General features: G+C 36.3%; 1 protein-coding gene across 1 annotated transcript in view; it reads right to left on the bottom strand.

Moving 5' to 3' along the window:
* LOC150094469 (propionyl-CoA carboxylase alpha chain, mitochondrial-like) overlaps window positions 1–24,365 on the bottom strand; it is a 559,741-nt gene that overhangs the window by 424,145 nt on the left and 111,231 nt on the right. The gene's annotated exons all lie outside the window — the stretch shown is intronic.

The raw sequence follows: 24,365 nt of genomic DNA, 5'->3' as shown, positions 1-24,365 counted from the left end.
GATTTAAGTTGTAGAATTCTTGCTACTTAGTTCTTAATATTATATTTTTGTTTAATTTCAGCATTTATTTTATTGTACTCGATCCTGGTTTCAGGAAAGCTTCCAATTTTTAGGATGTTAATTCATTTCTTGTAATTATTTTACTGGAAAGATCCTGGTGAACCTTTGTGTAGTTTGAAATAATTTTTCTCCTGTGGGACACTTTTCTTTGCTGCATTTAGGATAGTATTCCTCCAAGTTATGTAGTCTCTGTCTAGATCATAGATGATGAACCTATGGCATGCGTGCCAAAGGTGGCAAGTCCGAGAATTTTGCTGGCACGTCAATGCTTTACAGGTGATATCCTTTTATATGCTTATAAATTACTCAACTTTTTTTTTTATTGTTAAAATAAGTACAAGTTAAATTTTGTTTTACACCAGAGAGCAGCTATGAAGTTTGCATATGATTGGTACTGTATTAACAAAAGGTCGCACGACCCAAAGACAAAGGAAACCTACAATTGTTGAATTGAAATGCTAATTCTCTTCAACCGAATTCCATAACACGTGAAACCTGTAAAAACAACTTCTTCTTCTTTCACTCTGCCTTATCCCATGTTAAACGGGGTCGGCGCACCAATCTTTAACCTTCCTCTTCCAAGTTCTCCGGTCCAGAGCATCCTTCGGAGTCCATCCTTTCTCCCTAAGATCCTCTGTCGTCTTATCCCTCCACCTGAGCTTGGGCCTGCCTCTTTTCCTCCTTCCCTCCAACTCCATATACTCCACTCGATTACCAACATACTCCTCACCCTTCCTCTCAACATGTCCAAACCACCTCAGCCTACTTTCTTGTATCTTCTTGCCAATTGGTCCCACCTTAACCGTCCCTCTGATGTAGTCATTCCTTATCCTGTCCTTCTTTGTCACACCACTCATCCATCTCAACATCCGCATCTCCGCTACCTCCATCTTCCTCTCCTGTGCCTTGGTTATAGGCCACGGCTCCACACCATGGAGCATCGCCAGCCTCACCACCATCTTATAGAGCTTTCCTTTCCTCTTACAACTCACTCTCTTGTCGCACAGGATCCAGCTCATCTTCCTCCAATTCATCCAACCGCATGTTATTCGGTGCTGTATTTCCTCATCCAGGTCACCATTCCTCTCGACAACCGACCCAAGGTACTAGAATTTCTTCCCTGAAATTAGCCTTTCACCCTGGAGTCATATGACGATATCCTCGTCACTCCCCGTTGACATATATTCAGTCTTCACCCGGTTAATTCTCATGCCGCTCTCCTCCAATGCCTTTCTCCACTCTTCCAGGGTATTTTCAAGCTTCTCTCGGGATGATTCGCATAGAACAATGTCATCGACAAACAGCATGCTCCATGGTGTCTCCTTCTTGACATCCTCCACTAGTACATCCATGACCAGGTCAAAGAGGTAGGGGCTCAGAGCTGACCCTTGGTGTATCCCTACGACAATAGGGAACCCTTCTGTCATGCCGACACTAGACCTGAGTTTCTGTTCCCTCATACATCTCCTTCACCAACCTCACGTACTTCTCCGACACCCCCTTGTTCCTCATACACCTCCATACCTCCTGCCTGGCCACTCTGTCGTATGCCTTTTCCAGATCTATAAACACCATGTGCAGATCCACTTGCATCTTTCTATATTTCTCCATCAATCGCCTTAGCGCAAATATTGCATCCATTGTCCCTCTTCCTGGCATAAATCCAAACTGCTCCTCACCAATTTTCGTTTCCTGCCGTAACCTTGCTTCAATTACTCTTTCCCATATTTTTAATGTGTGACATCAGCTTGATTCCTCTATAGTTGCCACAGTCTTGAACATCTCCTCTTCCTTTGTAGATTGGGACGAGAATACTTTTCCTCCATTCCTCTGGTATCTTTTCCTGTTGGGCTATTTTACACATCAGATCCCATAACATATCCACGCCCTCACTGCCCAAACTTTTCCACACTTCCCCAGGTATCTGGTCTGATCCCACAGCCCTTCCATTCTTCATTTTTCTCAGTACCTAAACCACTTCCTCTCTACTTATGTCTTGCACCGGTCTCTCATTTACCTCTCCGTCCTCGCACCTCTCTCTTGGATTCTCCTCATTTAGTAGTTTTCGGAAATATTCTTTCCATCTTCCTGATTTTGTCCTCGTCTTGTAATACTACTCCTGAGGCATCCTTTATCTGCTTGACTGATGTTATGTCTTTCAAGGCCTTATCTCTGGCTTTCGCTATTCTCAACAACTGAGTTTCACCACCGTTTCTCTCCAGTTCTTCATAAACCTCATCAACTGCCCTCGCTTTCGCCCTTGCCACATCTCTCTTTGCATTTTTCTTTGCTAATCTATATGCCTCCTTGTCGGCTCTAGTTCCAGTCATGTCCCATTTTTTCTTTGCCTCTTTCTTTTCCTTGATCTCCAACTGCACCTCCTCATTCCACCACCATTGTTATACCAAGCACCTCTTCTCCAATTTTTCTAATATTCCGACTATTAACATCCCACCATTCTTCCACATCCTCTGGTAACTTAATTTCTTTCAATACCTCTTCTTTAAACTTATTCCCTGGTCCTTCCTCTTCCAATTTCCACCACTTTATTCTCCTCTGTATCCACTACTTCCGTCTATTCTTCTTTTCCCCTTTTATATCACAGTCTACCACAACCAACCTGTGCTGTCTGCTACACTTTCTCCATTAATCACTTTACAGTTTTTCACCTCCTTCAGATGTTTCCTATGGCACATAATATAGTCAATCTGACTCATTCTATCCCTGCTCTTATAGGTTATCAGATGCCCAACTCTCTTCTTGAACCACGTGTTAACTATAGCCAGATCGAAGGCCATAGCATATTCTATGATTTTTTTACCTTCTTCATTTCTTTCACCACTACTACTCCAACCTCCGTGTACCCTTTCTTCACCACTTCATCGCCTTCCTATATGCCCATTCAGATCTGCTCCAACGATCACTCTCTCACCATCAGGGATTTCCCATTACTACTTGGTCAAGTTCTCTCCAGAATGTCTCTTTCTCCTCATCATCACAACCTACTTGCAGGGCGTAACCACACACTATAGTAGTCACACTTCCTCCCATCTCAAGCTTAACGCTCATAATCCGATCATTCTTCCGGCACACCTCATAGACTCCACTCTTTAGCTCCTTATCGATGATAATTCCAACTCCGTTTCTTTCCTTCTCATTCACACTGCTATAAAACAGTTTATATCCCTCTGCCAGCTCCTTTGCTTTATTGCCTTTCCACCTTGTCTCCTGCATGCACAAGATCTTCAGCTTCCTTCTTCTCATCATGTCCACTATCTCCCTACTTTTCCATCGTACCCACATTCAGCGACCAATTCTTACTTTACACACATTCTCTTTCTGTTGGACTCGCTTCTTTAGCTGAACCCGTCCATGGTTCAGTAGCCTATAAAAACAACAAACCTGTAAAAACAACATTCATTACATATTTCTTAGTATTAACACATTCACAACAGGGTATCAATTATCGTTCTGACAGAACCCCTCTTTATCGGTGGGCTCAAATCACACAAAGTTTCAACCTTTGGTTGAATTTTATTGCTGCTTGTTTGCGTTTGAGCTGGCACAGGAACTCACACATACATTATATGGCATATTTCAATTTGTGGTAGAATTTTCTTTGAAGTTAGCCTTTGTGATCTGTCATAATGACATCGAGAATTTCAAATGCAATAAAACAAACACATATTTCATGAAATCGAAAAACTGAACAAGAGCTTTTCAATAATTTCAATTGTGTTTTTTTCTTTTTTTCAAACCATAATCATCATCATCAAATTCCTGCCATGTACCCGCAAGGGGTGTACAGGATATGATAGTACTACACGAAAAATTTACATCATTACTAACTTCCGGTGCAACATATGCTTTTGCTACAGTCCACACAGCGTAGTTTCTGTGAGAGGGGACAGGTGATTCATTAGTTAGTTCTTATCCAGCTGTCTCTAATTGCACTATTTGTTGAGAAATATATTACACAGACTGCAAAAGCCTCCATACTTAATCAGGGATACAATAAAACTAATTTTTTTCTTGCATCAGCAGTATAATGGCTGTTGGGGAAGGCGTATTGTTAACTGCAGGGAGCGAGTTACTATCCCCTTGACGTGAACATGTTTAAACATTTTTCGTGTGCGAGGCATATGCAACACTTTTTAATGTCTTTTTACGTAAAGTAAAATCAGGGGTGCCAGTTATATGCGAGGGAGAGTTATTTTCGAGTAAATGTTTTGATAAGTGTTTTGCCAACAAGTTGATGCTTCCCTTGCTCAGCTAACTTAGATGGTGAGTTACAATGCATAAATATTTTTCTCACTACTGTTTTTTTTTTTTTTTTCAAATCATCATCATCAAATTCCTGCCATGTACCCTCAAGGGGTGTGCAGGATATGATAGTACTACATGAAAAATTTACATCATTACTAACTTCCTATCTACAATTTTCCTCCAAATCAGTCTGTTACTTGTCAAGACTCCAACATTATCAGATCTCATATTTCTATCGTCTAAGGCACTTTGTACCGTATCAATCCACCTACATCTTGGTCTTCTTCTGGGTCGTTTTCCTTCCAACCTGGCAGAGAACACTTGTTTAGCTAATCTTTCCTCGCCCATTCTGTTTAAGTGACCATTAGACATGAGATTCCTGGATGCTGACAACATCAAGTTCTTTCCTAATATCTCCTCGTTTTTAATATGATATTGTCATTGATGTCATCTTTTCACGCCTCTAATCTTTCTCAGGACTCTCATATCTGCGGTCTCTAGTCTTTAGTCAAGTGTTTTACTTCGGACCCAGATCTCAGATGCATAAGTTAAAACTGGTTTGAACACTGTCTTGTATACAGCTAATTTAGTGTTCCGACTAATTTCTCTCTTATTCCATATGAATTTATTCAATTGACTTCCTACCATACCAGCTTTGTTGATTCTGTTGTCTATTTCCATATTTAATTTACTATCTTCACTAAAAATCGTGCCTAAGTAGCTGAAATGTTTTACTTGTTCCACAGGTTCTCCATTCACAACACAGTTGACATTTTCATTGATTCTGCCTATTTTCATTGTCACTGTCTTTTTTATTGATGACCTTCATACCATATCTATTACATCAGTTATTCAATTTAGTCAGTGAATCTTGCAAACTTGTAGCAGATTTATTTAGAAGTATAACATCATCCTAATAAAGCAAAGAGCTGACAATAACATCTCCAATTTTGATATCATGTTTAATACCACTTTCCTTCATAATGTGATCCATATAGATAATGAATAACAGAGGGAACAATGTACATCCTTGTCTCACACCAGATTTAACATTAAACCATCTTTCTGTACTTCCTTCAATTCTAACTGCTGACTTACAACTCAAATAAAGACTAAGTATTGTTTGATATACTGTAATTCCCCATTGACACCATATAACTGTAGCTTTTTGGATAGCTACTCTCTTAGCACCTTGTCATATGACTTTTACAGATATACCAAACTTAAATACAGATCTCTGTTATGTTCCCATGATTTCTTGTTTATTTATCGTAAAGTGAAGATCTGATCCTGACAGCCTCTATTTGACCTGAATCCAGCTTGTTTTTCACCAAGCTTTTCTTCCACAATTCTTCTCAACCGTTTCTCAAGTATACTTGCATATATCTTAACAGGAACACTCAGTAGGAAAATACCTCTGTAATTCTCAAATTGTTTTATTTCCCTTTTTATATATAAGTACTATGAGAGCTCTACTCCAATCATCAGGAATTCATTCCTCTGTCCAGGTATCTGAACTATGCAGTGCAGCCACTGTAAGACTTTTATACCACCATACTTCAGCATTTCTGGTCAAATATCATCTACTCCTGCTGCCTTTCCACATTTCAAGCCTTTGATGGCTTTTTCTACTTCAAGTATGGATATGTATTCCTGACTGCATGCCTGGTCAGTGGTTTTTCCCACTGTGCTGTCATCACTGCTTGTTTCATTTAGCGGTTTTTCCAATTAATTACTCCATACTTCAAGGATATCTTTTACTCCCGTTTTCACGTCACCTTTTTCATCTCTAACTCCTTTTACAGCACTCTTTCCTCCATTCCTAAGCTTCTTCAACAGCCTCCAGAATATCTTGCACCTTCTTGATATTTATTTTCTATGTTCTTGCCAAAAGTCCTCCCATGACTTTTGTTTAGCTAGTTTTTAGCTAAACTAGTGTTTAGCTTTCTTACATTTTCTTTAGCTTTCTTACATTTTGTCTCTGTATTCTCTAAGAGCACAAGCTGACTTTTTGCCAGGAACTTTTGATATGCTTTCTTCTTCTCTTTACTGCCTCTTTAACTTCCCATGTCCACCATGGAGTTCTAATTTTTTTATTCTTGCAGACAACTTCACCACATGCCTCTTTAGCTCGATCAAATAGAGTTTTCTTCAAGGTTTGCCACTGAATCTGCGAGGTTTGATTCCTGTTCTCAAACTCTTTCATTTTTTCTTCAATAATCTTTGTGTATTTTAGTCTACAGTTCATCATCTGAGAGCTGCTCAACTTTTATTCCCTTTAAAACTTTCTAACATGTTATTCTTTTCAATATGAAATTCAATTTTATCCTGTTCAAGACTAAATAGTGATCACTTCCAATTTCAAATCCTCTGTACACTCTGGTGTCCTGCACAAGAGAGAAAACATCACTATCAACAATAACATAGTCAATGAGACTTTTCTTATTCCTCGACTCTTCTCTCCATGTGAATTTGTGCACATTTTTATGTTGGAACATGGTGTTAGTAATAACCAGTCCATGTCCTGAGCAGAAATCCAACAGATATTTGCCATTATTATTAGCTTTTTTAAATAACGAAACCTGTGGTGCGTTCATAATTAGAAGAAACACACGTATAAACCACAGTGAAAATTATTTAATTGTAAATATTTCATCCTAAGTATCTTCGGACATCATCAGTACAGTATTTAAACAAAAATTAGGAATAACATACCGTTAGGGCGCATGATTACAATAGAATCTCATGAAAACGTGCTAAAGTAGTACCAAAAAAAAAAAAAAAAAAACGTTAATTATTTAACACACTTTTGTATGATAATTTCCCATACTTTAGGAATAGTAAGAACGTCGTTACGGTTTAGGTTTGGTCTGTGTAGTAGGGCTTCAGAACTTTCTTTGAATAAACGTTCATGTTTAAATAAAGATCTATGTAAAAGTTTAGCCTTTTCCCAATGGATCCTATGGTTTGGATTTTCAATTCCGTGTTGAGAGAGGCCAGATTTCTGCGGTTTAAGAAGACGAATGTGGTCTTGATGTTCCGAGATGCGTTTCTGAACAGACCTACGTGTCTGTCCAAAGTAAGATAATTTGCATGAGCATGGAATCTCATAAACACCAGGTAACATCAAGGGTGAGAATTTGTCCTTAGGAGAAGGTAATAAGTTAAATCAATAATACGTTAAATCAAGAATTGCTACAATTAATTATAACTGTCTCAAAGAATTCGGGAAAAAAAGCTTTTGATAAAAGCAATAGTGCTCTACATATTAAATACCTTAATCTATTAAATCGATCAAAAAAGATCACTAACAAATTACCAACAGAAAAATGGGTAGTCAATTTATCTAACCGTCAACTAACAAAAGATGAATTAAATGTTCTAGCAAGAGGCCATAAATTTGCGATTTCACCAAAGTGTTTCCCATATTTAGACTTTATACATAATATAGAAAGAAACATCAAGCATCTCTCCAGTAGTGAAGCCAACAAACTTCGTTTCGAAGTAGCTAAAGTGATCTACAATGCCAAACCTTCAGAATTAAATATCCCACCGTCGGAATTGAAAGCTATTATTTCCTTAAAACGTAACAAAAATTTAATCATTACTAGAGCTGATAAAGGAAATACCACTGTGGTTCTTGATACCAATTCATATGACCGAAAAATTAATTTACTTCTTCGAGATCGTAATATTTACTCCAAATTGGATTTTGATCCTACGAATCGTCAACTCAGAAAATTAAATAAGCTACTTAATGAAACTTCCTCCTTAGATGAAGAAACAATCAAAAAACTTAAGACATACCATGCAAGACCTCCTAGAATTTATGGCTTACCTAAGCTACACAAAACTAATTTTCCACTTAGACCTGTCGTAGACTGTATCGGCTGTCCAACGTACAAGTTATCAAGATTCTTATCTAATCTTCTCCGCCCTCACATAGGCCACTCAGTCTCTTCAATCAAAAATTCTACTGAGTTTCACACAAAAATTAAAGACATTCAACTATCAAAAACTGACTTGTTAATCAGCTTCGATATTGTCTCCTTCTTCACTAACATTCCCCATAAAGAAACAATAGAATTACTAACTCAAAAATTTCCGTCTGATATAGTTGAATTGTTCAAGTTTGTTATTGCATCAGGTTACTTCACCTGGAAAGGTCAAATTTACAAGCAAGAGGAAGGAACAGCAATGGGATCTCCTTTATCACCAAACCTAGTAAATTTGTTTCTAGAACACCTTGAGGAAAAAATATTCACTTTTGAACCCAAACCAAAAATTTGGCTAAGATATGTCGATGACGTATTTGCAGTATGGAATCATCCCGAACCTGAATTACAACTGTTTCTAGATAAAATTAACCTTCTTCATCATCGCATCAACTTTACGTTAGAAAAAGAATCTCCACAAGGTATCTCTTTTTTGGATTTACACATCAAAAGAAAAGAAGATGGTTCCATCGCCACTTCCGTCTTTCGCAAGCCTACATTCTCAGGTCGCTACATTCGCAATTCTTCTGCTCATCATCCATCTCAGAAATCTGGCATTATTAAATCACTAGTTTCCAGAGCACACAAATTCTGCTCCTCTGAAGAATCTTTAAACCAGGAATTAGAAGTTATCAAAAATACAGCCATCCTAAATGGATATAATCCCAAAACAACTCAAAAAATCATCAGTCACTTCTGCATACATCAAACCAGACAGGAAGAAGTGCATAGGATTCCCATACCTTACGTTAGAGGCATCTCAGAACGTCTTTCTAAAATTATGAAGAAATTCAATTTTGCCACTACTTACAAACCTATCAACCAAATTTACAACTTATTACCTTCTCCTAAGGACAAATTCTCACCCTTGATGTTACCTGGTGTTTATGAGATTCCATGCTCATGCAAATTATCTTACTTTGGACAGACAGGTAGGTCTGTTCAGAAACGCATCTCAGAACATCAAGACCACATTCGTCTTCTTAAACCGCAGAAATCTGGCCTCTCTCAACACGGAATTGAAAATCCAAACCATAGGATCCATTGGGAAAAGGCTAAACTTTTACATAGATCTATATTTAAACATGAACATTTATACAAAGAAAGTTCTGAAGCCCTACTACACAGACCAAACCTAAACCGCAACAACGTTCTTACTATTCCTAAAGTATGGGAAATTATCATACAAAACTGTGTTAAATAATTAACGTTTTTTTTTTTTTTTTTTTTTTTTTTTACTACTTTAACACGTTATGCACGTTTTCATGAGATTCTATTGTAATCATGCGCCTTAACTGTATGTTATTCCTAATTTTTGTTTAAATACTGTACTGATGATGTCCTAAGATACTTAGGATGAAATATTTACAATTAAATAATTTTCACTGTGGTTTATAGGTGCATTTCTTCTAATTATCTCTATCTCATTTCTTACATACAGATATAATATATATACAGGGTGTTCGGGATAAATTTGACATATTTATAATTAATTATATTTTTCCGTAAGTTACATGTATTAACACACACTTCTCTTCATTTAAAAGTTTGGACCCTTCTTCATTCATATACAAGATGTCAGAAAGGATGGATAGCTGGAACCCACCTGAATCATGGAAGAGAATAACTTGTATCATGATGATTCGTGCCCACCATCAAAATAAGGATATTACGACTGCTGCCCAATGCTCCCTGAATACAGTAAAAACAATCAGGCATGAACTAGAGACTTGCAATGGTGACTACCAGGATGTAGCAAGAAGAAAGATCCCTAGCAGACGATCTGATTGCGTTCGTACAGCAGAATTCCTCGCAAATCTGCAGGAACAGGTGTTGAAGAACCCTGGCATTGGAATTCGGGCTTTGTTCGTGGAGTTGCTAACTGTAGTCAAGCCCTGGATAACAAGGGTAGCCAATGGTAGGCCGTATGTATGGCAGCAGGATTCGGCCCCTTGCCACACCTCTGGGAAAAGTCAAAAATGGTTGTCTGAAAATTTCTACGACTTCACCAGTCCAAATGTTTGGCCTCCAAACTCCCCAGACCTTAACCCCATGGATTATTTTGTATGGGGCGCAGTTGAAAAAGACACCAATCGCACTTCCAGTAATACAAAAGCCCAGTTAATGGATAAAATTAAAACAGTTTTTGCGGCCCTTCCCAGGGAGACTGTAGCATCAGCTTGTTCGAGGTTCCGAAGCAGAATTGAAGCTGTGATCGATGCTAATGGTGGTTATTTTGAGTAAATCTTGTTGATAGTATTGTAATTAACTCTGCCTGTAATGTTTTTTTGTCAATTCATTAAATTTAATAGATACAAAGAAGATTTTCTTTTTCCTTACGAAACTGTCAAATTTATCCCGAACACCCTGTATATATAATATTCATCCAAGCTTGATTTGCTTTTCAACCTTAAGTAAAAGGCTGGTTATATTCCACTAATTCAAGCCCTACCCAAGGGCCTATGAGTTGTGGAAATACCTTCTGAATATGAATGCTGTGAAAAACAAAGCAGCTGCCCACTTTTTAATCCATCTAACTTGTGTGCTTCTAGATGTTTTTTCAATGTTTTGGGGATGGCGCCTAAAGCACCTATTATTATAGGAACAACTTTTGTTTCCTTTTGCCAAATTCATTCAACTTTGACTTGCAACTCACAATACTTTGTAATTTTTTCAGTTTCTTTTTCATCAATTCGGCAATCTCCTGGTATTGATATTTCGATAAACTGAACGCTCGTTTTCACTTTTTTCAACCAGTGTTATATATCAGGTGTATTACATTCCAAGATTTTATCAGTCTGGATTTTGAAATCCCAGAGTGTTTTAACTTTTTCATTCTCAATCACCTTTTGGTCAACTTTATGCTTCCCATAGTCTTTAGATACTTTAAACCCGTATTTTTAACATAAATGTCAGTGAATTATCTTAGCTACATTATCATGCTTTTAAGGTACTCAATTTGTGCGACTTTGCTGCACCTGCTATGTGGTCTACTGTTTCTTCCTTCTCTTTGCACAATCTACATTTACTGTCTTCTTGAATTTTTTGTATTTTTGCATTCATAACATTGATTTTTCATATATAATATAATATTGATATGCTGGCCTGGTTGGCATATCTGCTCTCCAGCCATAGGGCTGCAGGTTCAAATTCCACCATGGGCATGGATGTTTGTGATTGTCTGTGGAAATATTAGTGGTGGTGATGGGCAGTAGATGGCATTGGTGTAGTAGTTGTGGTTGGTAGAATGTAGAGACAGAGTTGTAGAGTAGATGCTATCCCTCAATGAGCCTTTGGACTACCTGGAGGTGTCATGTAATAATAACCTTAGCTTTAACCAATCTGATAGAACCTCACATTTCCTCCAACAATTATTTATTATTTTAAGAATCTATGATGTAAATATTCCACACATTATTTCCAAAGCTCTGTATTTATGCCATCTAATATTTTGTGGGCTCTTGTCTGTATGCCTTCTATTTTATTAACAAATTTGTCCCAAGAATCTTGATGAACTTTCTGTACTATATGTACTTGATGAGTTTTAGTTATATTTCTTATGTTTTTGTATATTTCTTCTGTTTCCTTTTGTATGTTTTTGAAGGAGCAATTTGTATGCCATTTGTTTTTTTATTTTATTATGCTTTCTATATGTGTTCCAGATTTTTGATGTTTTTCTTTTTAATATTTTAATTTTCTTTCCAAGTGCTTCAGAGGTTGCTTTATGGATTATCTTTATTATATTAAAGTTTTCCATGTCCGTGCAGTTAGCCTAGTGGCTTCGCGCATCGCAACAATATGCCTGGGGAAGGAGTGTCCTAGGTTCAATTCCTGTCGACGACATGAGGAACTTAAGGATCTTCCTCAGCTGGTCTTGTTAGTTAGCTAGTCTTGGGCATGGAAAGCAGGGTTTTTTTCCCACCAGTTTATTTGGGGTTTTTCATCCTGCAAGCAAGCAAACTGGCCCTGTGAACACACACGGATCTACAGTTATAAATACTTAACCTCCACCATGAGGGGACTTAACTCGCCCCAATAGAGATGGGGGGGACTCCATACGAATAAAATAATAAAATAAGTTTTCCATTATTCTTCTATATCTTCACTAATTTGGGCTTCTTTTAGGTAATCTGTTAATCATGATTGATATAGCATTCTAATGCCTTCTTCTTGTAGTAGGCATACTTCATATACTTGTTTTATTTCTTGTAAAGAAATAAAGAACTTTTATTACTTTTTCATTCCGCATACAGACAAATCAGCCCTTCAGAATACACACAATTTACAGACAAAAAATACTAGCTGTGGTGGTGGTGGGTAGTAGATGGCACTGATGTAGATAACTGGTAGTAGAGGTTCGGTGTAGTGGTGGAGACGGAGAGTTGTACAACAGGTGTCCTCCCACGATGAGTCTTCAGACTTCTTAATGGTGTCACGAATAATAATAATAATATTGACCTGTTTTACCTATTTCATATTACTACACATTGTCTATTTCAGTATTCAATTTGCCTTCTTTGTTTAAAATTCTTCAAGATAGCTGAATGGTTTAAGTTTTCCATGAAGAATGCATTTTCTACTCCTACCTATTTTCATATAAAATGTTTCATACAAAAGTTGCTCAAGCAATTCATCTACAGGATACTAAGTGTAGATTGTGCATCCTCTGGATTCCTGTATTGCTGCTTAATGTCAATGTGTTTTTTATTTATTTTTAATCAGTTCGTTGGTGTTTGTTACCCATTTTCACTGAGAAGATGAAGAGGTCTTGGTGACCGAAATTTCTGTTGCTATTTTGTGGATGGATTGTATAATATGAAGGAAGTTCTGGGATGGTTCTTCAGTTGGGCCTTCCGTTAGATTGCTCTGCACTTCTTCATATTGAGTTTGTATGGCAGGAAAAGTTCGGTCATTCAAGTGATATTTGTTATTCTTGCTTCAGGTTTAAAAGCACAAAGACTAAGTTTTATATATACACTTACCATTCTATGATCAGAGTTTAGTGCTACACAATTTTAAGTTTATGATCTCACCCACCTTCCATTGATTAAAATTTGATCAATTTGTGATTTTGTTCCATTTGTATGTTCCCAGCTCTATTTGATTCCAGGTGTGTGTTTGTGTGTGTAGATTGATAAGGTTATAAGGGACAGAGTTCGGCGACATTCATTTTCATTTCTTGTATTGTGGCATGATGGGCCCTATATTTTTTGATTCCCATGACAATGTGTAGATGGAGTGTTGGGGCAGTGTAGAAAAAGTCTGAGAGTTGATTATAGAAAGCATTCTTGGAGTTATCATCTGAAGTCTCAGTGGATACACAGTTATACAGGTTATTGTTGATTTTGTGTTTAAGTTTAAAGTTATGGCCATTATTCTCTTGGAGACTTTGGAGATAGATGAGATGTGATTATAGATCCTTTTGTTGACTAGGATTCGGATTCCTCCATCACCAGATTTGTCTGATGATGTAACAATGAGAATCCATTTTTTTGAAATTTGATGTGACTTAATTCAATTCAAAATCTATTCACCTGTGTTATTGGACACAAACTGCATCAAGGTTTGCTGACTCTGCATGGTCAGCAGAGTCAATTTGCCAATAATTTGGCAAAGTTCATGAAATTTGCCAGATTTCAAAAGGGTGGGAACATTGTAAGTGGAAATGATGAATGAGTTTCTCAAGAGTTGATATTCTGGATGCCTACCTCTTCCTCTAGCTTATGGGCTTCCATGAAGGTTTTCACTGACAGGCTTCATAACTTTTCTTTGAGAAAAAGGAATGGAAGTTGCACAGCATGATTTTTTGGAGCCTCTTATCCTTTTGTAAGGAGAAAAAAAATCCACATATCAGGTGATTGGCTTTGATAAGCTTCACCAGCCACATTGGCTTACTGGAAGTGTACCCAACATTTTCCAAAGGGAAAATGTTGGGTACACTAAGTGGGAGATGTAGCTTGGGTTTATCCCCTCCCTCCCCATCACACTATAATGTAACAATTTAAAAAAAATAACTTTGTACATTCTGTATATTTTTTTACCTTCATGGTTCATTATTAAAAATTATGGAAACTACCATGTTAGAGTAAAACTTCAGTTTAATATAAACTGAAATAATCACTTGACATTTCGACCTTCATATTAAGGTCATCATCTGGAGGATACACATATATACAAAGAAACAAACTACATTACAATCTACATGGTATACTAAATTTACATTAATTTGGTCAACCATTAAAACTACTAGCCTAACTTCTGGTGGGAAAAAACCTTACTACATCAATGCTAGAGTCCTGTTTTATTATCATCTATCTGGTTAAAAATCATTAGGAGATATATTAAGCCAGAGAGCAACATGTTCTTGCATAATACTACTCAGATTAGTTAGCACAAAACAGTATGAATGGTAGCCAATAAGAGCTGAAATTATTGCTTACAATCCTAAAGTAAGGGAGTGCTGAAAAACTTGAAGAACTTAAGTGGGCTAAATGTATGCCATCTAAATTCTTGGGATTTTTATGCCACCATTATTGTTAAGATTAGGATGGTTGAATCAAAATTTCACAGGCTTCTTTAAATTTGCATTCATACCGGGTTTTTGTATGATTTAAAGAACAGGTTTCCAATCGATTTGGTGCAGGGTGTTATAAGAGTGTGATCTGAGAAGCCTGCTTCACCAAAATTGTGAAATTTAATGTATCATTTGTGTTGTTGTTTTTTTTAAAGATAGGAATACATTCTTTAAGAAGTCCTTATGTAAATGAACTGATCTTATAGTTCATTTACATAAGAGCTTTCATGTCCTCCGGTGTATCTTTTCCTGTTGCAAAATATCAATAATCTACTTGTTTATCTGGAATAAACAGGGAAAGGACATTGATATATATATAATTAAATTATTCAAAGTTGAGAGATTCATTGATGACCTCAGCTTCCCTTTTATTACTTTCTGACTAAAACCTTATTCATACAGTGAAGTATTTGCTGGAATAACGTTTACAATTTCAAGAAGTTCTAAGGGAAACAGAAACCTGTCTATTACTAACTGTTCTTTTGAAAAAGATCTGGTACATTTAAATGCTTCCCTACAACTCTGGAGTCATGGTATTTTTTCATAAAATTTATTGAATGTGACCCAAAATCTTTTATATCTTAAGGCTTGGTAAATGTATCAAAATACCAAGACATAGTTAGCAATTTCCGATTCATTTTCACCAAAACGTTTTAACAAATACATTATTCATTGAACATTCAAATAACACTCTGCATGCATTAGCAGAACAGCACTGGATACACCCAGACTATTTATGTTACCTAAAAATTTCTTCTCAAAGTGTCATGGAGCTTCTCTCATTTCTTTCAGGATACTGTTCATATGGTATTTTGGTTGACTAATTAGCAAGTTTGCAGTTTGCCTTTTGAAAAATCAATGATAGTGATTGATTACAGTCCTAAAGACTCTTAAAGAAATAAAGTTAAAAAATTCGAAACAAACAAAAAAAAAAATAATAATAATTCTTATTGCAAAAGAAAATGTCTTCATCTTCTCTAACAAGAATTTTGATGTTATGGCATCAACTCTTTTTCCCCATTGTTTCAGACTATCTCCAAATGCATTATCAGTGCACGGCATGTTTGTTCTGCCAGTGTTTTGGTTCCAAAATACTAGCAGACAGGCATGGTCAGTAGCAATGTGTGATACAGCGGTAACTGAGAAAACAATCTAAAAACATTTTCATATTTAAATTAGTATAAATAAATTATATGTTTTAGACAAAGTATACAAATACCAAAAGAAGTGGACTGAACATATTAAAAGAACAGACAGTTCGAGACTACCCAAAAAGATACCCCAATATCAGGGACAACCAAGGAAAAGATGGAATGAGACTGAAACAAGTCACTGATCCTAAATCCCTGAAAGGGTGATAATGATGATGATATTTTTTGGAAAAATAAAGAAAATACTTCACTAATTCTTTTTCAACATTCTACCTTCCTGCACATCCCATCATTAGATACAAAATAAGTTAATTACTGTCATATGCAATGCATCTATTTTAGTTATTGTGTTGTGATTAGTTGGTTAATTTGCAGGATTATCAACACAACAGGCATTTAATGACCAACAGGTGCTATAAGTAATATATATATATATATATATATATATATATATATATATATATATATATAAAACTATAACATTTATGGTATAGATTTTATTTTTTACCACATACAATAGCGTCAGAATTACATAAATAAAATAAATAATTTTTATTTAATAATTAAACTGAAACTCCTATTTTGATTGTTTTATTTGTCAACGAAAAATTTTTACTCATCACAGACAAACAGAGCTTTTTTTTTTCCCCAAGCCCTGCTTATATTACTGTATTCTTTCTGATATATTTTCCAAATTTTACAATTTACAGATCTTTCTGCCCATCCATGATACTAACTTTACTTTCTACCCGTCCATGATACTAACTTTACTTTCTGCCCATCCATGATACTAACAAAGATCAATCTCTCACGTGTGGGGTCGGGAAAAAAAAACTCAGTCTGAAACAAAACTTGATGCACAGAACACAAATAACTGAGAAGTTAAACCATACTTACATGAAAATGTTAGTAAGAAAACACTAAACTATAATAGCAACTCTTAAAAGTAGGTCTTACTTTTGACTGCAAGTCATACTATTAACCAAGGGACTTCTGGGTGGCACCATGATCATATATTGCATTTATATTCATTAGAGGTGATAGGGGAAAAAATGGATCAACTAAAAAACATGTAAATTTTGCTTTTAATGGGAAAAGGTAGAGACCAGATAAGAGAAGAATTAGAAAAAAGAAACCTGGACTGGAACAGTGTTCACGAAGGAAGAATTTGGGAAGAAAGAGAGACAGCTCACAAGAGATATCATGCTAATATTACCAGTATGATACACCATAAACACTGCATAAAAAGAGTGAGTAGTCCTTCACATGAATGGATATGCACTACAGAATATTAGCAAAAAAATTGGACTGTTATAATTTAACAGAGCTTAGACTCTTAAAGTAAAAAATGTTGGACAGGTAGTTGTAAAGAGGAACTCTGGAAGTGGAAGTAAGAAGCCATCATTAAGCAGTTATCACTACAGAATACTGTCAGGGTATATCAAATGAAACTGAAATGTAAATGGAATGTTGGCATAGAAGTCAAAGCAGGTATTACTGTTAGATATCAATTAGCAGACATAACTTCTCAGCCATCTCTCTCTCTGGGATGCCAGCAGGAATCAACAAGTTGTCAACAAGTGTGTCATGACCTTATCCTTAAAGCTGACCAAGAAGTAGGCTACAGCTCTTCAGTGCCTATGCCCAAACCATGGATACCAATGATGATTAAAAATAAAATTTACATGCCAATTTGGACACCAGATTGCATAACATCCTGAGACAATGCATACAGTAATTCTTCTTCAATGTAGGGGTTGAGTGTGATTCAACACTCAGACAGATAACAACTGGGAAGGAAGAAAATCTAACTCAGATGAAATTCTCCTGTTGATGAAATGTGCTGAATATGCCTTATCATCAGAAATATACTTTTTAAATAGAAGAAAAAATTCAAGTTGTCATGAAAACACCCTCACACTTTAGACAACAGTAATTTGATAGATTATGTAACTGTTTGTGATTGTAATATTTCTGACAAGACCCATTATAACTGCTGATGACTGTTGGACTGACTGATCACCTTACATACACTATAATGTACACATCATGATTGCACCTAAAAAGGGATAAAGATGCAAACCACACAGACAAAGTCTTAATGTTTTGGTTGATTCTTAGATCCTGAAACATGAAGCCAGTTCCAAAATTATCCCAAGAGCACTGGTTGGCAATTAAAGTTGCCGTTCTTGTTACCTACAAAGAAATGAGCTACCAGTCTAAGAAATATCAACATTAGTTTAACACGTTCGTACCATGCAGTGTTTTGCAAGCATTTAGCTGCTCAAGAGAGAACTCTCTTTACTGTATTCCCATGATCTCCCATCTGATGGATGCATTGTGAAAATACACCCATCAGATGGGTGCATCTTCACAAAATTTACACAGTACATTTGTTGCAACTTTTTTGGTAGAGTTTTATTTGTAAAATTAGCATTTGTGAACTGTCTTGATATAGAAAATCTGAAATGCAATTCATACTGATTTCAAGCTATATATCTCCATCTTCATTTGCTTTAGAAAATTTGCTCTACACAAATCATTTGCTTTAGAAAATTTGCTCTACACAAATCATTTGCTTTCTGCATCCAGTGAGTATTATAAACCGGTGGTACCACGTATTTTCTGTAACTGAAAATTTCAAAGAGGATGTTAGGACAAATGTAATTAGTTAGCTATTGTGTTTGGAGTTAAAATAAAACTGTTTTGTTTGTGTTTATGCAGCATATCACCTGTGGGAGAGAAGGTGTTTTTCAATATATAGGAGGTCATTTTTATTCCAGACATCTCTAATTATACTAATTGTCACTAAATATAGTACACAGACAGTAAATGCAGATGCAAGAAAAACTAGTATTGTGTCTGTTGGAGAGGATTTTTTTTTCTCTATATAGGGACATTTTCATTCTAGTCTTTGGAAAGAATAGACACTCACTCTCTGATCTCATGTCTAAGGACTCGTGACCTTCCTGATGATGCTTTGCCATTTCTTTCTCTCCTGTGCTTATCTTATTGCTTGTTTTAGTTTAACTCCAGTGATTCTTGATATTTGGTCAATCCACCTGTAGGGTGGTTTTCCTCTTTTTCTTTTCCAGCAAAGTTTACCCTGGATGATTATTTTTTCCAGGAAGTTGACTTCCCTTCTACATATGTGTCCAAAATATTTCACTATTCCCTTGTCATTTATGTTTATCAGTCTTGTGTGGATATTGAGTTCTTCTAGGATATTTTTGTTTGTTCGTTTTTCTGTCCAAGACACTCAACAATCTTCTCCAGCACCAGAGCTCGAAAGCCTCAATTCTTCTTCTGTCATCTTTTGCCATTGTCCAAGATTCAGAAGCATAGAGAAAGAAGGTTTCCTCAAGCTTAATTTTGGTCTTTTTGGAGATGTCCAGATCTTAGTTAAATCAGTCATCACTTTCTTAGCTAGTGCTGTTCTTCTTCTTATTTCTTTTTTACATCCATTTTTTTTTTGTTATTATCACTCTAAAGTAATTGGAAGGGGTGCTTAAGGGTCAAAGCTGTATAACTGAGAGGAGACCTCCACATAGCCTTTAAAGGAATGCGGAGAACCGACCAGGGCTTCTGACCTAATGTCCAATCCTCACCTTCTCGTGGTGCACCCTGTTGGGTATCTACTTGGATACTGAACGGACGAGGATGGGCTGGCAATTTGGGATTTAGCCGACCAAATTGTATTCTTATTGGTTAAACCAAAATAGAGAATGATGGTACAACATGACAAAATTTCATGCCAGCTGGGGCGTCGCCCGGTTAAACAAGGCCCCCGTTGTTTTTGCCAGGGAACCAGGGCGAACAGCGAAAAGTCAGCTACTGGAACAAATTTGAAAATAAACCCCAACTCAACATCACCAGAGTTAAAGATCGGTACTATCAACGTAAGAAGCCTGAATGGCAAAGAAATGGAGCTAGCTGAGGAATTAGATAAGTACCAGATTGACATAATAGGGGTGACTGAAACAAAAAAGACCAAAACTGGTCAGATCTTTCTGAGCAATAAATACAAAATGTTATATTAAGGCAATAACAATCAAGGAAAAGAAGGAGTAGCCATAGTATTCAACACAAAATACAAGGCTAATCTTCTTGAATGGCAGTCAGTCTCAAGTAGAGTAATGTGGGCAAATATGAGAATGGGGAACTGGACAATGAGACTTATTTGTGCCTATGGTCCCACAGAAGGTTCTACTAAGGTAGAAGTGGAGGAATTTTTTGAGGCTTTAGAAAAAGCAACTGACACAATGAAAAAGGAAAAGTTGGTCCTTGTTGGGGATCTAAATAGCAGAGGGAAATGATTGTGAGACATACAAAAATATTTTGGGAAAATTTGGAGAAAAGAGCAAAGCTAATAATAATGGCAAATATCTGTTGGACTTCTGCTCAGGACATGGACTGGTTATTTCTAACACCATGTTCCAACATAAAAATGTGCACAAATTCACATGGAGAGAAGAGGCTAGGAATAAGAAAAGTCTCATTGACTATGTTATTGTTGATAGTGATGTTTTCTCCCTGGTGCAGGACACCAGAGTGTACAGAGGATTTGAAATTGGAAGTGATCACTATTTAGTCTTGAGCAGGATAAAATTGAATTTCATATTGAAAAGAATAACATGTAAGAAAGTTTTAAAGCGAATAAAAGTTGAGCAGCTCTCAGATGTGAGCTAGACTAAAATACACAAAGATTATTGAAGGAAAAATGAAAGAGTTTGAGAACAGGAATCAAACCTTGGAGATTCAGTGGCAAACTCTGAAGAAAACATTGATTGATTCTGCCAGAGAGGCATGTGGTGAGGTTGTTTGTAAGGATAAAAAAATCAGAACTCCCTGGTGGACACCAGAGGTTAAAGAGGCAGTGAAGGAAAAGAAGAAAGCATATCAAAAGTTCCTGTCAAATAAGTCAGCTTGTGCTCTTAGAGAATATAGAGACAAATGCAAGAATGCTAAACACTGTGTAAAACTAGCTAAACAAAAGTCATGGGAGGACTTTGGCAAGAATATAGAAAATAAATATCAAGAAGGTGGCAAAATATTCTGGAGGTTGTTGAAGAAGCTTAAGAATGGAGGAAAGAGTGCTATAAAAGGAATTAGAGATGATAAAGGTGACATGAAAACGGGAGAAAAAGATATCCTTGAAGTATGGAGTAATTACTTTGAAAAACTGCTAAATGAAACAAGCAGTGATGATAGCACAGTGGTAAAAAACACTGACCAGGCATGCAGTCAGGAATACATATCCATACTTGAAGTAGAAAAAGCCATCAAAGGCTTAAATTTTGAAAGGCAGCAGGAGTAGATGATATTCGACCAGAAATGCTGAAGTATGGTGGTATAAGAGTCTTACAGTGGCTGCACTGCATAGTTCAGAAAGCCTGGACAGAGGGACGAATTCCCGATGATTGGAGTAGAGCTCTCATAGTACCCATATATAAAAAGGGAAATAAAACTGAATATGAGAATTACAGAGGTATTTCCCTACTGAGTGTTCCTGGCAAGATCTATGCAAGTATACTTGAGAAACGGTTGAGAAGGATTGTGGAAGAAAAGCTTGGTGAAGAACAAGCTGGATTCAGGCCAAATAGAGGCTGTCAGGATCAGATCTTCACTTTACGACAAATAGTCGAGAAAGCACGGGAATATAACAAAGATCTGTATTTAAGTTTTGTCGATCTGGAAAAGGCATATGACAAGGTGCCAAGAGAGAAGCTATTCAATACGCTGCAGTTATATGGTGTCAATGGGACATTATATCAAGCAATACTTAGTCTTTATTTGAGTTGTAAGTCAGCAGTTAGAATTGAAGGAAGTACAGGAAGATGGTTTAATGTTAAATCTGGTGTGAGACAAGGATGTACATTATCCCCTCTGTTATTCATTATCTATATGGATCACATTATGAAGGAAAGTGGTATTAAACATGATATCAAAATTGGAGATGTTAATGTCAGCTCTTTGCTTTATGCGGATGATGTTATACTTCTAAATAAATCCGCTACAAGTCTGCAAGATTCTCTGACTAAATTGAATAGCTCTTGTAATAGATATGGTATGAAGGTCAGCAATAAAAAGACAAAGACAATGAAAATAGGCAGAATCGTTGAAAATGTCAACTGTGTTGTGAATGGAGAACCTGTGGAACAAGTAAAACATTTCAGCTATTTAGGCACGATTTTTACTGAAGATGGTAAATTAAATATAGAAATAGACAATAGAATCAGCAAAGCTGGTATGGTCGGAAGTCAATTGAATAAATTCATATGGAATAAGAGAGAAATTAGTCGGAACACTAAATTAGCTGTATACAAGACAGTGTTCAAACCAGTTTTAACTTATGGATCTGAGAGCTGGGTCAGAAGTAAAACACTTGACCAAAGACTAGAGACTTCAGATATGAGAGTCCTGAGAAAGATTATAGGCGTGAACAGATGGCATCAGTGGCAGTATCATATTAAAAACGAGGATATTAGGAAAGAACTTGACATTGTCAGCATTCAGGAATGCGTTAGCAGAGCTAATCTCAGGTGGTATGGTCACTTAAACAGAATGGGCGAGGAAAGATTAACAAAACAAGTGTTCTCTGCCAGGTTGGCAGGAAAACGACCGAGAGGAAGACCAAGATATAGGTGGATTGATACGGTACAAAGTGCTTTAGACGATAGAAATATAAGATCTGATAATATTGGAGTGTTGACAAGTAACAGACTGATTTGGAGGAAAATTGTAGATAGGAAGTTAGTAATGATGTAATTTTTTCATGTAGTACTGTCATATCCTGTACACCCCTTGAGGGTACATGGCAGGAATTTGATGATGATGATGATGATGATGAGTAATTGGAATTGTTGCCAATTTCAATTCCTTCTACATCTATCTCTTCTGCATTGTTTAAAACCATTATTTTGGTTTTGTCTTGATTTATTCGTAAACCCTGACTTAAGCTTTCCCATTCTAATTGATTTAGGATGAATTTTAATTCCTGTTCATTTTTTGCTATTATCACTGTGTCATCTATGTATCATAGGTTAGTGATTATTCGGCCACCTAATTTAATGCCTCCATTCCACTTTTCTAGAGATCTTTTCATTATAGTTTTTCTGTAAAGGTTGAACAGTAATGGTGAGAGTATGCATCTTTGGAAAGAATAGACACACTGAGTAAAAATTCATCTATTTTTGAATAAAAAGGATCTTTTAATGTATTATTGATAAGATAGAACTGTTGCTGACAAAAAAAAAAAAAAAAGTGGGAAAAAACTTATGTAATGAAGACAGAATTCACAAACATCAGGATAATTCTGATTATGATCAGAAATTTTTTATGTGTATATTACTATGTAGAAAAGACCTGTGTAGCCCAGTGGAAATGGAATTTGCAACCATAGCACTAGATCTCCTGAAGAAAGACATTCTAAGTTCAATTCTAGTCACCAAACTGGAGGAACTTTTTCTAATCTTTTCTTGGCCTGGTTCCTGTGTTAGTGATCTATGGCACTGGAAAGCAGGTGTTTTCTCCCAAAAACTCAGGTTTTCATCCTGTAATCTCAAGAAAATCAACCGTAGATCAAACAATAATATTTTGTGTTAGGGACCAAAAGATGACAGCAGTTGTCTTACGTACTCTCTTTGCCAGATACCACTTAAAATCATTGATAGTCTGAGCTAGCTATCTCTGATTAGCTAAGAGTGGTGAATGACTCAATGTCCCTTAGTGTCTCCAAAATTAGACAGGGATAAAATAGCCACACCTACTACTCCCTATTGAGAATAAAAGAAATAAGCGAATTTATGTTTATATATTTTATTTCAGATTATACTATATTTTTACATAGTGAATACTGATCATTAGTGAAGAAAATAAACTTCTTAGAAAACAAAATGGAGTATAAATAAAACAAAGACTCATAACAAACACAATAAATTGTACAAAATGAATTGCTGCTCTATCAGCCTACACGTATTCCTGCCATGCCTATATGAATCACATGATCAACATTAGTTCAGATGATAATCTGCACCCTAGTTAAATACTAAGCTACCGATGCACACAGCCACTGTTTATTATTGGTTAGTTATTTATATTTCGCAAGTAAATCTCTTTGCTCTCTCCTTAAGTTTCTCCCCAACCCAATTATGCCCATCATAAATGTGAACATGAATGCCAAGAGTTTATAGGATCATGTGTAATTCACTCTGTCCCAGCAACTTATTGGACATACACATATAATATCACAACTGTGCTTTATTAGCAATTCATTTACCTGTAATGAAAGTATTCATGCCCTGTTCTTTCTTGCATTTA

The sequence above is a fragment of the Typopeltis vanoorti genome, chromosome 22, assembly GCF_054136105.1.
Source record: "Typopeltis vanoorti isolate ZY-2024b chromosome 22, IOZ_Tvanoo_1.0, whole genome shotgun sequence".
NCBI classification, from domain to species: Eukaryota; Metazoa; Arthropoda; class Arachnida; order Uropygi; family Thelyphonidae; genus Typopeltis; species Typopeltis vanoorti.
Note: the sequence above shows the minus strand (reverse complement) of the source record. Positions and strands in the feature narration are given on the sequence as shown.